The sequence below is a fragment of the Aegilops tauschii genome, chromosome 3 (assembly GCF_002575655.3).
Source record: "Aegilops tauschii subsp. strangulata cultivar AL8/78 chromosome 3, Aet v6.0, whole genome shotgun sequence".
Lineage (NCBI taxonomy): Eukaryota > Viridiplantae > Streptophyta > Magnoliopsida > Poales > Poaceae > Aegilops > Aegilops tauschii.
Window position 1 is genome coordinate 444,132,640 of NC_053037.3, and position 10,513 is coordinate 444,143,152.

General features: G+C 39.0%; 1 long non-coding RNA gene across 2 annotated transcripts; it reads right to left on the reverse strand.

Moving 5' to 3' along the window:
* Positions 1–4,590: 4,590 nt before the first annotated feature.
* Positions 4,591–10,213, reverse strand: LOC123497874 (uncharacterized). 2 transcript variants are annotated; one of them, XR_006672336.2, is made up of 3 exons: positions 9,674–10,146; positions 9,492–9,574; positions 4,591–9,409 (listed from the first exon to the last, which is right to left on the reverse strand). It is a non-coding gene; the product is annotated as an uncharacterized lncRNA (long non-coding RNA). The 2 variants fall into 2 exon arrangements; XR_006672335.2 differs by having other exon boundaries at positions 4,591–9,574; positions 9,674–10,213.
* Positions 10,214–10,513: the final 300 nt, after the last annotated feature.

The window sequence follows — 10,513 nt, forward strand, 5'->3', positions numbered from 1 at the left end:
AATAAGGAAGAGAAGAAAATAACAGTGAAAACCAAGAAAGAACAAAAACCAAAAGACAAAGGAAGTAAAAACCAAAAGAATCTGTGAAAACCGATAAAGAAACAAAGAAAACAGGTAAAAACAGAAAAAAAAAGAAAAAAAAATCAAAGAAAGCAATAAATAAATCCATAGAGAGCAGAAAAAGAAAGATAAAAAACAGAAGCGAACGAAGACAGCAAACGGGAGTGAGCGGAGAAATGACAAATAATGGGCGCCCGTTACTGTAACACACAGAAAAAGCTTCAGGCGAGAGGATCATGGGCGTCCCTATATCTCGCATTAATCGATACCAATCGAGACCAGAGGGAATTTTTGCGTCGAGGGCTACATGTCGGGCTGGCCCACTGAAAACCGAAAAAAGAGGAAACCAAAGAAAAAGAAAAAAGAAGCTGAAAAAAAAACACTGCAAAAGAATGGAAAATCGTGAAAGCAAGAAGGAAACAAAGAAAAACAAGAAAACAGCGAAACCAAGAAAACCAAGAAAGAAAGAAAGAAGCCCAAATAAAAATAAATAAAATAAGGGTGAAAAGAAAAAAAATCAGTGAAAACCAAGAAAGAACAAAAACCAAAAGACGAAGGAAGTAAAATACCAAAAGAATCTGTGAAAACCGATAAAGAAATGAAGAAAACAAGTAAAAACAGAAAAACAGGAAAAAAATGAAAGAAAGCAATAAATAAAACCATAGAAAACAGAAAAAGAAAGATAAAAAACAGAAGCGAACGAAGCCAGCAAATGCGAGTGAGCGAAGAAATAACAAATAATGGGCGCCCGTTACTGTAACACACAGGAAAAGCTTTAGGCGAGAGGATCACAGCGAAGGATCGACTAGTTGATTATCAGCGCTGCTAGCCACTGCAACAGAATGGAGTTGTTGTACACTATGAAGAGCGCGACGTACTAGAAGGAAAATGAGCTGGGGTTTACCATGTTTACTTTCTTTTCCTGTTTTTACTTTATTTTTATTTTATTTTCTTTTCTGTTTTTATTAATTTTTCTTAATATTTACTCGTGTATTTCAACATTTTTTCTGTGTTTTTTCTTTTTACTCCGTTTTCACATGCTTTTTCCGAAAATAATATCGGTTAACAAACACATAAAATGTTGAATAAGTATTAAAATGTTGGACGACTATTGGAAAAATGTGTAATAAATATTAAAAAATGTTGAACAAGTATTTGAAATAATGTTGAAAAAGTATTTGAAAATGTTGAATAAGTATTAGAAATGTTGAACAAGTATTTGAAAAATGTTGAATAAGTATTAAAAATTGTCGAACGAGTATTTTAAAAATGTTGAACAAGTATTTGACAATGTTGAATAAGTGTTAAAATGTTGAGCAACTATTTAAAAATTGTTCAACATGTATTTGAAAACTGTTGAACAAGTATACAAAAATGTTGAATAAGCATTCGGACAATGTTGAACATGTATTTGAAAAATGTTGAACAAGTATACAAAAATGTTGAATAAGCATTCGGACAATGTTGAACATGTATTTGAAAAATGTTGAACAAGTATACAAAAATGTTAAATAAGCATTCGGACAATGTTGAACATGTATACAAAAAATGTTGATCATGTATTTAAAAAATGTTGAACAAGTATTTGAATAAATGTTGAACTTATATATAAGAATGTTGAACATGTGTTTGAAAAATGTTGAACACATATTTGAAAAATGTTGAACAAGCCTTTGAAAACATGTTGATCATGTATATGAGAATGTAGAATGAAAAACAAAAGGAAACAAAAGAAAAACTTAAAAATCAAAAACGTAAAACAAAAGATGAAGAAGAAAAAAGGAGACCAAACAAAAAATGGAGAAGAAAAAGAAAATAAAAAACGAAGAACCAATATGCAAAAATGAATGAAAGAAAAACGGAGAAGAAGAAAGAAAAGAAACAAAATAAAAGAAAAAATAAAAAATCCCAAAGAAAATCACTTGTGTAGCTTTAAGTACGGGGCGCCCCTAGTAAGTTCCACGAAACGAATGTGGGCGTAGTGGCTAGCTTAGATGCGGTTCCGCTGGAGACCAGGGTTCGAAAAGCTTCAGCGAGCGCCACCACTTGGATCGCTTAAGGCGATAAAGCATTTCCCAGTTTCTTTTTAGAAATTTACGTGCGTGAACAGGCCGGCCCAATACAACGCGAGGTGGGGAAAAGCTTCTGCCAGCGTTGCCACTTGGATCGCTTAAGGCGATAAATAGTCGCCGCGGAGGATCATACATCCAGCTATAACTGAGACATAGCTCATGTGATATTTATTGGTCCAAATTGCTCGATTTTAAGTTGTTTTTACCGCAGGAGCTATGCCGCCCTTAATAAAGTGGAGCGTGTTTACACTAAAAAAATGTATACATTTCTTTACTCCAGCTGGCCCAGTACTCTAGCTAACTCTGTGTGAACTTTTCCTTTGTTTCTTTTTCGCGATATTGACAGCTTGCTTCAGTTTTCTTTGAGTTTTTATTTTTCCTCTTCTTTATTTTTTATTTTCCTTTTCTTTGTTTCTTCAGGTTTATTTTGGTTTTCTTTATTTCTTTATTAGGTTTTCTTCGAGTTTTTCTTATTTTGTTGTTCCCGATATATGTTTATTTTTTCATACATATTGTAAATTTGTGTATACATCAAGATTTTTTTTACAGAAGGTTAACATTTTTTAAATTTATTAGCAAAAGAGCCCGCGCGTTGCAACGGGAGAAAAAACACAACACACACTCTTAACCGAACAACCATCACTCAAGACCATAATAGGTCCATCTCCTTTATATTAGCGACGCATCATATTTGTGTTGCCGCTTATCCTTCTTCTCACCCTCGCCGGCGGTGGCCTTAGTGTTCACACAAACCAAAACGTGTTAGAATGTAGTTAATCCTAAGACGTCTCTCTCTCCCTCTCTCCTCCCTCTCCCTCTCTCTCGCTTTCTCTCACACTCGCGATGAGAAATCTGTTGTTTTCCCCTGCGACGTATTCAGAGGTATGCGTGTGTAGTTCTCGATGTTTTCTTTTCCCTATATGATTATAGTGGATGTTTATTTGCAATCCGGATCGCCGTCTGTATGAAAGAAAAATGGATCGTGCGCTATAGTTATAAGTTTGCTTCTAAAACAATATTTAAAAAATATTTAACAGGTAAAATTAACATCATATACAGATTTCACACATTTTTCTAATCAAATTTCATATATAACATATTAAAATCGGAGTTACGGTTTAAAAGATACGTATAATTTAGAAAACCATTTGTTTAAATTAAATATCTTCTAAAATAATATTTATAAATACTTAACAGGTTAAAATAATCTTATATTCATATTCTACATATTTTTCTAATCAAATTTCATATATAACATGTTTAAATCAGAGTTACGGTTTAAAAGATATGGATGGTTCAGAAAAGCATTTGTTTGACTTAAATATGATCTGCGCATGGAATACCTAAAACGTCAGGGGGGTTTTGAAAAAATGTAAAATAACGGTTCGGTGTGACTTAAATCTGGACTACGGGTTGATTTCATGAAAACGCAGGTTTTTTTTTGCAAATTAGCACGACGGACGGGCAGAAACCCTACGTGCTTTATTATTACTAGTACAAATGCCCGTGCATTGCACCAGGCGGAAAATTAAATATAACATGCTCCATGTGTCATTATGCGACACTTTTTTAATCTGATCAAACCTTAGAAATAAGGTTACATTGAGTATTTCTTTTCGGACCATGAAACTTATGTACCCTAACAATGTTTGTCATGACCTATTTCAGCTCCTCATTTTCATTTCATCCTATGAAACAATAGTTGTGTATGGAATATTCTTTCAATAAACATGATCATTTTTGTACTTTGAGAAGGTGTTTTTCAGATTTTCAAGAATATTTTTTAAGATGGAATTATTTTTATGGTGACTGTCATTTTTTGGAATATTATCGCCCTGTTCGGAGTCCCTCCACTCCGCCGCTCCGCTCCGGGAGCTGGCGAAGCTGTAGTTAAAAAGGATGGAGCTGTAGTTCCTCCACTCCGCAGCTCCTCGTATTTTTAGGAGCCGGCGGGTTGCCAAACAGGCCCTATATTTCATGTCTTTTTTATTTTGCACTGTTTTTTTGGTCCATTAAGAGTGGAGGGTGTTTATTGCTAGCAGCTAGCTCAGAGTCGTCGCTGCTTCCTTCTGCGTCCTACTATACTAGTCACCGCTCATTTGGTCCTGCCTCAAATACCTATGTATGTAGCCAACAATAAGAAAGAGAAAAAAATGTGTCTCGTACCTCTCCCTACTCAGATTCCAAATAATCCCCATTCTCCAACCTAGCTGCACTGCTGAAGGCGACGGCGGCAAGCGATTGCATTCCCCATGCATGCCAGAGGGGGAGGCCTATGGGGGCGGAGGAATCTGGTCCGTGGCCCCACGGACCAGATTCCTCCGCCCCCATAGGCCTCCCCCTCTGAGCCGGCGAACAGCCTGAGCCGGGAGCTCGGGCACCGGGAGAAGGCTGCGAGTTTTTGTCCACCATTCTTAAACAATTATAAAAAGTAAAAATAAATCACACGTGAAGAAAATAGATGAAGATGATGACTTCTTCTATTAGGTAGTAGCAAAATAAGAAAGCAGTATCCCACAAAAAAATAATTAAAAATAAAATAGGAAAGCAGTATATACAATGTGTGCTGAAACAACACGTTTGTTCCGAAGAGAGAAGCTACTGGAGGAGCCGAGGAAGCAAGACGACCGGACCTAGGTCCCCATCAGTGGCGGCTCCCGCTGCTGGTGGTGGGGTGGCGGTACACGCCACAGCTCGGCGGCCCGGCGCGACGGCTCCCGCTGTAGCTTGGCTGCCCGGCCGGGCGGCTCTTGCTGCTGACGGCGCGGCGGACCGGTGTCTCCCGGGGCTCCCGCTGCAACTCGGAGCTGCCGATGGCACCCTCGTTGCTCCAGCTAGTAAAACCTACCTGTAAAAAAATATCCCACAAAAATCATGAAGTGATGTCACAAAAAGGTTGTTCGGTTCAAATGACATGACAAATTAATCTGAGTTTACATCAAGCAAAATAATAATTCTTCCGAGTCAATATCTTAGAAATTGACAAAATTCAACACCTCTCAGAATTTAAAATAGCAACTCAATGCACTAAATATAGAGCTTGTTCCTCTTTGGAGTTCACAATTGTCAGCGTACTTCCTTGGTGATGGCGACCCTTCCTTTGTGCCGCTCACAATTGTCGGGGTACCATTCCTATAAGTCTTGAGATTCCTCCACTGGAATGTTTGAACGTTAATTATTTGTAAGGAGGTTAAATTACAATCTATGTGACATTCATATTAGCCTCCTAGCCATGTCAACAAAAGGAATAAGTGGATACAAACAGCCTAAGGATAAGCTATCCATGGATGCTATAAATTACATGGATGATCAAATGGTGAAAGCAATTGTAGAGAAGCAATATAGGAACATGTGTCCATCTTCTCCTAGGATGTTAGATAAACTTTTGTGATGTCATTCCCTTGGCCACTAAGTGATATAAGTATCGTCCCTCACACCCCACATGCTGACCGTCGACAAATGAATCATTCCCAAACACATTATTGTTCTCTAGATGTACATTATAAGCACATTGCCTTTCGGTAAGATCTGAGGAGATGTGAAAACAGATCATTTTATTGCTCTTTCAGCTTGATTGTATAAAAACGTGGAAAATAGTAATGACTTTTTCATTGGCGTTTTGCAGCAATAAAATGGTAGTGGTAGTGTAGAACAGAGACATACAGAGTATATCATGTTTTATTTTCTAAACTTAAAAGGATAATTTATAATGAAGAATAGAAATTCATACAAATGCCTCAATTTTTCAGAACTTCCTCAGAATGAGAACAGAAGGACGCTTTATTTTTCTTGCATTTGCCGTAGAAAAATTCTTAAATATAGAGCTAAAGCTAGAATTTTGACTTCTAAAATCTGAAGATGACACAAGTGACTGAGTACACATGACACACTGAACGATTAGATCATCCATCATGTACTCAACGCATAGCGAGACAACGAAAAAGAACACTTGCAACGCATGACATCTATGTCATGATGGATGAGAGATGCGTTTATAAAAATATAAGTATTTCTGATAATGTACTGTCACAGGATATGTAGCATGCCATATTTTCTGGGCTGTTTGTCGATTCACAGCCTGCACACATATATGCAGATTGATTTATGTAACAAAAAATTTAGACAGAGAAATACCATACAAACAGTAACAAAATCACATTAGAAATAAACAGAGTATATAATTTCAGAAGAAAAAATTGTTTGCAATAGCTTTTTCAAATTAAATTAGCAAAAAAAAAAAGATACAGTGATCAGTTGATTGTACGTGTGTTAACTGAATGCCATCTTGCAATAGTGACTTCCTGTAACTCTCACTTGCAAAACTCTACATGTTGTAACCATACAACACTATAGTTATGTATTGATTTTAGCAAATAAAGCTATTCTATTACATCGGATGAATCTCCATAATAAAATTTACCATAACCAGATTCTCCATGAATAATTCAGTTCACTTGTCAAGAGAAAGTAAAAAAACTAAATATGTATAGTATGATTGGAAGATAATCAGAAAAGGGAGCATTAAATATCCCAGGACCAAACTTGCAAGATTTTCAGCTTGAAAGTAAACATTCCACTTTCAATACCAACTAAAGTACTCCTGATTCCCTATTCAGTTTAGGTTAGCCATCAGAGCAACCCAAACTGGTGGAGATACAGCAAACCAGAACATAGCCTCTTAAATTATTTGTTATAAGGTTGTGATTCCATGATGTTATATAGTGTGTGATATAAAAGGCTTCTTCATCATTCTCTGAACCCTTGGAAGCCTAATCGTGGCACTGAAAAATTGTTTAGAACTAACAATAACTGTTACCAAAGGAAAAACGACCTAGAAGTCCATACAATTCCTGTTTATTGGTTTACTCTGAATCAGAGAAGCAGCAGCAGACTGAGGTTCAGAGAGGAAGCGGAGCAGCAACAGTTTGGGTTCAGAGAAGATTAGGAACAACAGTTCGTTGGAGGAGAGGTACAGAGTGCAGCATCAGAGAGCAGAAGCAGCAGGTTACGGGCGGCAGCAAAGGATCAGAAGCAGAGATGTGTTCGAGGGAGAAGAAGAGCAGCAGCCAGCGGGCGAGGAGATTCGGTGAAGAACTTGGGGGACACACGACAGCAGAGGTCTTGGAGATGAGCTGCGGTGGCCTTCGCCAAGAACCAGAGACCAGCGCCCCTTCGTCTGGTGGTTTTAGCTTTTCTTCCTGACCACCCTCACCGATGTTTTCAGTGTTCACCTAATCCTAATGTGTTCAATCACAATGCGATGAATTGAGCCACTGCACAACATGCCTTTGAGGGGCAGACGGGTTGAGGAACTTGGTCATGAGAGTCAGTTCAGGACATATGACATCAATAAGGGTTAGCCAGTTCAAGGAACTGGGCCGCGGGAAATATGGGGATGCTACACAAACTTGAAGTGCTATAGAATGCAAATATTTTACCATTTCAGAGTGCACATATGCGTTGCAGATGTTTTAAGAAGGATGAGTTTCACATCTGAATAATGTAGATACAGATTAGTAACATGATCAAGAAGGTACCTCACTGCAGCAAAGATGGTCAACATCTCTTTCATCAGTCGAGTCGTTGCTTGCTAGATTTGTTCTTAAGAAGCCAAATGATAACAAATAAAATACTTGCAACTAAATTAGAGATTTAAAAGGACAGAAGAATGAACATAAGAAGTAGTATAGTTCAGAAACAATTAAGTGTGTGCTTCCTGTATTAAGTTTGATCCTATGATGATCCATATCACATTGTACACTGCACGAGGGAATCGGTGGTTTATACAAACCACTTAATTGTTCAGAGCAGTAGGTATTCTAACCACATCTCTAATATGTTAGAACCCACAACTAAATCTAGGGTGCTGCTCATAAGGATAATTTCTGTAGTTGCACAGAGAGTGAAGGAGGTCCTTTGGTTGTAGTATGTGTGAATCTTTCTTTTCTGAGATCATGTGTATCCAAATAATTTCCAACTCCCAAACATTTGCTCGGTGACGGACTAAACAAAAAAATGTTTGCAGTTATAAGATATAAATGTTTGTCACATTATTCACGTAAAAAGCTACTTTGCAAGCCTATCTTCTTCATATTCAGAGAGTAGATAAATGAAACATTGGAGTTGACGGATATCTAGAAACATACTCCCTCTGTAACATGATAAGCGAGAACATAATACATCATCCAAGAAACGTTTTATATTTGTTTACAAAGGGAGTACATGATAAGCGAGAACATAATACATCATCCAAGAAACTGAATACTTGAGCACTCCCAACTGATGTTTCCTTTGAGGATGTGTGTGATATTCTGGTCCCAACTTGCATTGTTGTTTTTTTGTGTTGAAATATGAAAGCTCTACCGAAAGCACAACAGGCCAAGCAGATGGCGGTAATAGTATTACCCATTTAAAATTATCCTCCTATAACTGAAATATTTATCTTAGACCTATCCAGCAAACTATGTGTCATGTGTCTTTCATAAAAAATTTCCAAAGAAACATTGCAGATCAAGCAAGATAATTTATATAATCTCACATAAAGGAAAGCATCCATCCTTTCATTTGGTCGGCCACCTTTATTTCAGGAAGTATAACCAGGAAATTGATCGTAGTTGTCAGATGCTCATAATTCAATTCATTTTTATCTGCAAGGCTGTATAAAAGGCTTTTTTCGCGGGGTTGTATAAAAGGCTCTTGATTAGGCTAGTAGCAGAACTTACTAATGTGTGTGCCCGTCGATCGGCTTGTATGTATCAGTAGATGTGCATACATGCAGGACTATGACTTTGCATATCTATGTGGCATCACAGAATGAACTCATTATCCATCATGCTAGACATTTTGTCAAGAGCCAATGTAATTAAGACGTGCTAGGAGCAAACCTGGAGCTTGAGTCCATCAGCAGGGCGGCCCTGTTTAAGATTCAGGTCAGTAAATCCCCAAGCTCATTTTTATAACCTTCTGCCTCTTCCTTCGTTGTTGAATCAACCGATCAATGGACTTGGTCTGTCTAGTCTGTCGATCCATGCTCCCAGTGGCTGTCACTTCCTCAAATAATCGGGCTTCCACAACATCCTGCACCATGGCATGCGCCTCCGCCCTCGCATCCACCTTACCCTCTTGTTCCCGGTCAACATGTTCAGGCAGTAAAGCATCAACCATGACCTCCTCAACGGCCTCGCCCATGTCGCTGTCATCAACGATCTCGACGACGCGCTCCACCGGCACCTTCGACGTGCCCCCCCTTCTTCTCCTCCTCGGCCCAGCATGAAGGCCTGCATCGACGAAGCTCCGGATCAAGGTTTTCTCTCTGATAAATCAAGCAGTCCTAATCTCTCTGAAAAATCCTCAATTTACATGTTCTCCTTCCTCCCCAGCCATGGCCAAGACTATACTCCTCCTCCTTTCATTGAAGGGACCTTCTCAGCCATGTCATTTATCTACAATCGGAAAAATCAAGGTAAATAATACAGATTTATTTTCTTCAAGAGATAGTATAACATGGGACAATCAGATGGACAGAAAGATGCAGTACTCACATCAAAGATAAAGCTCATGAACATTGGCTTGGACAAGCACACAAACACCTTGTGTGCAAAAAATAACAGAGAACATCCACAAGCTATGACCAGCTAAATCTATCCCTGTTGATGAGAAGCATCAGTTGAGGTGGAGGGCAGTGCAGAGGGGACGGTGAGGTCGCCGGCGAGTGCAACAACGATCGGCTGGTGGTGGGCCTTGTCCTCGATGCGCTGGAGGGGCGTCTCCCTCGAGCACAGGACGAGGAGGTAGGGGACAAGCTACAGGAACTCCATGGTGGAGGTCATGGCGGGTTCGGCGGCGCCGGTCGCCGGACGACGCGCGAGGGAGGCCATGTCACACCCTACTATCAGATCAGGGGGATTTGGGAGATGAACACCAACTAGGGTTTCGATCTGATCTGTATTGACTCGAATATGCTAGGTATATTCCTCACAGAGGGAGGTTTAAATGTATACAATATTTTGGATTGATCTTAACTGAAATGAATCCTTACAAACACGCTGCGCTGGCTTATATATAGCCTTTTCAGAAACGGAACAGTAACGGTGACAAATGAAACGGTACAGTAACGGTGAGCAAATGCGAGCCGTTAGATCTTCATAGCTTGAGCTGCTTTCGACCGTACGATAACTGAACCCACTTGTGCTGAATCTTCTTAGGTCCTGACAATGCCCCCTCGAAAAAACGAACTTGTCCTCAAGGAGTAATCTTGTTTTGGCGCCAGCCTTCTATTGTTTGCTTGAAGAAATGAGGGAAGGTATGCTTGATGAAGTCTGCATCTTCCCAAGAAGAGTCGTCAGGAGGGAGATTTTCCCATTGAACAAGCCATTGGATCA